The 5000-nt window shown below is 42.4% G+C and overlaps 1 protein-coding gene across 1 annotated transcript in view; it reads right to left on the reverse strand.

Annotated features, from left to right (window-relative positions):
* The window catches only part of LOC127920114 (beta-1,3-N-acetylglucosaminyltransferase lunatic fringe-like), a 36486-nt gene that overhangs the window by 29954 nt on the left and 1532 nt on the right, over window positions 1-5000 (reverse strand). The gene's annotated exons all lie outside the window — the stretch shown is intronic.

Here is a 5000-nt window from a genome sequence, read left to right on the forward strand (position 1 = left end):
CTACCAGTCTGTTGTAGATCAGCTCTATGTGACATTATATAGTATCCTCTATAAGGACATAGTTCTACCAGTCTGTTGTAGATCAGCTCTATGTGACATTATATAGTATCCTCTATAAGGACATAGTTCTACCAGTCTGTTGTAGATCAGCTCTATGATGACATTATATAGTATCCTCTATAAGGACATAGTTCTACCAGTCTGTTGTAGATCAGCTCTATGTGACATTATATAGTATCCTCTATAAGGACATAGTTCTACCAGTCTGTTGTAGATCAGCTCTATGATGACATTATATAGTATCCTCTATAAGGACATAGTTCTACCAGTCTGTTGTAGATCAGCTCTATGTGACATTATATAGTATCCTCTATAAGGACATAGTTCTACCAGTCTGTTGTAGATCAGCACTATGATGACATTATATAGTATCCTCTATAGGGACATAGTTCTACCAGTCTGTTGTAGATCAGCTCTATGATGACATTATATAGTATCCTCTATAAGGACATAGTTCTACCAGTCTGTTGTAGATCAGCACTATGATGACATTATATAATATCCTCTGTACGTCCTTTTTAAAGAAACATGACTGTTCTTACTGATTCACTTTGATTTCGGACACAAGCCCGGAGAGAAGAAAAAAGGGGAGAGAGAAAGAGAGCTCTTCTCCGTTTTCATTCCTTCTCCGACGTCCTCTGATCTGCCTACCGGGAATAATCTCCATCGGCTCCAGTTTAACTTTACAGGTTTACTGTCTCACTGTCTCGCGCTTGGGTCAGAGCGTGGAGGCAGTGAAAGTGAGCCGGCGTAACTAATCGTGTTGAAGGGGTATTTCAAGGAGAGGAGGGTTTGGGGTTTCTTGGGGTTACCCCTGGGAACATACACCATGAAGCCTTCTGTTGAATGCAGATGCATCGGTAGCCTCACTGAAACTGTAGCGTACACGTCGTTGTTCTAACTACATTTTGATTAGAGTCATTCAGAGCAACTTAAAGTTCTCGTCCTAACGTAGCTATGGGTAGACTAGGACAAACACAGATCACAGTCAGTTAACCTGTCCTCTATACAGTAGCTGTGGGTAGACTAGGACAAACACACATCACAGTCAGTTAAACTGTCCTCTATACAGTAGCTGTGGGTAGACTAGGACAAACACAGATCACAGTCAGTTAAACTGTCCTCTATACAGTAGCTGTGGGTAGACTAGGACAAACACAGTCAGTTAAACTGTCCTCTATACAGTAGCTGTGGGTAGACTAGGACAAACACAGTCAGTTAAACTGTCCTCTATACAGTAGCTGTGGGTAGACTAGGACAAACACAGATCACAGTCAGTTAAACTGTCCTCTATACAGTAGCTGTGGGTAGACTAGGACAAACACAGTCAGTTAAACTGTCCTCTATACAGTAGCTGTGGGTAGACTAGGACAAACACAGATCACAGTCAGTTAAACTGTCCTCTATACAGTAGCTGTGGGTAGACTAGGACAAACACACATCACAGTCAGTTAAACTGTCCTCTATACAGTAGCTGTGGGTAGACTAGGACAAACACAGATCACAGTCAGTTAAACTGTCCTCTATACAGTAGCTGTGGGTAGACTAGGACAAACACACATCACAGTCAGTTAAACTGTCCTCTATACAGTAGCTGTGGGTAGACTAGGACAAACACAGATCACAGTCAGTTAAACTGTCCTCTATACAGTAGCTGTGGGTAGACTAGGACAAACACAGATCACAGTCAGTTAAACTGTCCTCTATACAGTAGCTGTGGGTAGACTAGGACAAACACAGATCACAGTCAGTTAAACTGTCCTCTATACAGTAGCTGTGGGTAGACTAGGACAAACACAGATCACAGTCAGTTAAACTGTCCTCTATACAGTAGCTGTGGGTAGACTAGGACAAACACAGATCACAGTCAGTTAAACTGTCCTCTATACAGTAGCTGTGGGTAGACTAGGACAAACACACATCACAGTCAGTTAAACTGTCCTCTATACAGTAGCTGTGGGTAGACTAGGACAAACACAGTCAGTTAAACTGCCCTCTATACAGTAGCTGTGGGTAGACTAGGACAAACACAGATCACAGTCAGTTAAACTGTCCTCTATACAGTAGATGTGGGTAGACTAGGACAAACACAGTCAGTTAAACTGTCCTCTATACAGTAGCTGTGGGTAGACTAGGACAAACACACATCACAGTCAGTTAAACTGTCCTCTATACAGTAGCTGTGGGTAGACTAGGACAAACACAGTCAGTTAAACTGTCCTCTATACAGTAGCTGTGGGTAGACTAGGACAAACACAGTCAGTTAAACTGTCCTCTATACAGTAGCTGTGGGTAGACTAGGACAAACACAGTCAGTTAAACTGCCCTCTATACAGTAGCTGTGGGTAGACTAGGACAAACACACATCACAGTCAGTTAAACTGTCCTCTATACAGTAGATGTGGGTAGACTAGGACAAACACAGTCAGTTAAACTGTCCTCTATACAGTAGCTGTGGGTAGACTAGGACAAACACACATCACAGTCAGTTAAACTGTCCTCTATACAGTAGCTGTGGGTAGACTAGGACAAACACAGATCACAGTCAGTTAAACTGTCCTCTATACAGTAGCTGTGGGTAGACTAGGACAAACACAGATCACAGTCAGTTAAACTGTCCTCTATACAGTAGCTGTGGGTAGACTAGGACAAACACAGATCACAGTCAGTTAAACTGTCCTCTATACAGTAGCTGTGGGTAGACTAGGACAAACACAGTCAGTTAAACTGTCCTCTATACAGTAGCTGTGGGTAGACTAGGACAAACACAGATCACAGTCAGTTAAACTGTCCTCTATACAGTAGCTGTGGGTAGACTAGGACAAACACAGTCAGTTAAACTGTCCTCTATACAGTAGCTGTGGGTAGACTAGGACAAACACAGATCACAGTCAGTTAAACTGTCCTCTATACAGTAGCTGTGGGTAGACTAGGACAAACACAGATCACAGTCAGTTAAACTGTCCTCTATACAGTAGCTGTGTGTAGACTAGGACAAACACAGTCAGTTAAACTGTCCTCTATACAGTAGCTGTGGGTAGACTAGGACAAACACAGTCAGTTAAACTGTCCTCTATACAGTAGCTGTGGGTAGACTAGGACAAACACAGTCAGTTAAACTGTCCTCTATACAGTAGCTGTGGGTAGACTAGGACAAACACACATCACAGTCAGTTAAACTGTCCTCTATACAGTAGCTGTGGGTAGACTAGGACAAACACAGTCAGTTAAACTGTCCTCTATACAGTAGCTGTGTGTAGACTAGGACAAACACAGTCAGTTAAACTGTCCTCTATACAGTAGCTGTGGGTAGACTAGGACAAACACAGATCACAGTCAGTTAAACTGTCCTCTATACAGTAGCTGTGTGTAGACTAGGACAAACACAGTCAGTTAAACTGTCCTCTATACAGTAGCTGTGTGTAGACTAGGACAAACACAGTCAGTTAAACTGTCCTCTATACAGTAGCTGTGGGTAGACTAGGACAAACACAGTCAGTTAAACTGTCCTCTATACAGTAGCTGTGGGTAGACTAGGACAAACACAGATCACAGTCAGTTAAACTGTCCTCTATACAGTAGCTGTGGGTAGACTAGGACAAACACAGTCAGTTAAACTGTCCTCTATACAGTAGCTGTGGGTAGACTAGGACAAACACAGATCACAGTCAGTTAAACTGTCCTCTATACAGTAGCTGTGGGTAGACTAGGACAAACACAGATCACAGTCAGTTAAACTGTCCTCTATACAGTAGCTGTGGGTAGACTAGGACAAACACAGTCAGTTAAACTGTCCTCTATACAGTAGCTGTGGGTAGACTAGGACAAACACAGTCAGTTAAACTGTCCTCTATACAGTAGCTGTGGGTAGACTAGGACAAACACAGATCACAGTCAGTTAAAATGTCCTCTATACAGTAGCTGTTGGTAGACTAGGACAAACACACATCACAGTCAGTTAAACTGTCCTCTATACAGTAGCTGTGGGTAGACTAGGACAAACACAGTCAGTTAAACTGTCCTCTATACAGTAGCTGTGGGTAGACTAGGACAAACACAGATCACAGTCAGTTAAACTGTCCTCTATACAGTAGCTGTGGGTAGACTAGGACAAACACAGTCAGTTAAACTGTCCTCTATACAGTAGCTGTTGGTAGACTAGGACAAACACAGTCAGTTAAACTGTCCTCTATACAGTAGCTGTGGGTAGACTAGGACAAACACAGTCAGTTAAACTGTCCTCTATACAGTAGCTGTGGGTAGACTAGGACAAACACAGTCAGTTAAACTGTCCTCTATACAGTAGCTGTGGGTAGACTAGGACAAACACAGATCACAGTCAGTTAAACTGTCCTCTATACAGTAGCTGTTGGTAGACTAGGACAAACACAGATCACAGTCAGTTAAACTGTCCTCTATACAGTAGCTGTGTGTAGACTAGGACAAACACAGTCAGTTAAACTGTCCTCTATACAGTAGCTGTGGGTAGACTAGGACAAACACAGTCAGTTAAACTGTCCTCTATACAGTAGCTGTGGGTAGACTAGGACAAACACAGATCACAGTCAGTTAAACTGTCCTCTATACAGTAGTTGTGGGTAGACTAGGACAAACACAGTCAGTTAAACTGTCCTCTATACAGTAGCTGTGGGTAGACTAGGACAAACACAGTCAGTTAAACTGTCCTCTATACAGTAGCTGTGGGTAGACTAGGACAAACACAGATCACAGTCAGTTAAACTGTCCTCTATACAGTAGCTGTGGGTAGACTAGGACAAACACAGTCAGTTAAACTGTCCTCTATACAGTAGCTGTGGGTAGACTAGGACAAACACAGATCACAGTCACACTGTAGTAAGTCAAACGTTCCTAAATAAAGCTGTTATCAGTAGTTACTAGTTATCAAGTCAGTTACTAGTAAGAAAAGTGTTACTGTGAAG

Source organism: Oncorhynchus keta, unplaced genomic scaffold (assembly GCF_023373465.1).
Source record: "Oncorhynchus keta strain PuntledgeMale-10-30-2019 unplaced genomic scaffold, Oket_V2 Un_contig_18444_pilon_pilon, whole genome shotgun sequence".
NCBI lineage: Eukaryota > Metazoa > Chordata > Actinopteri > Salmoniformes > Salmonidae > Oncorhynchus > Oncorhynchus keta.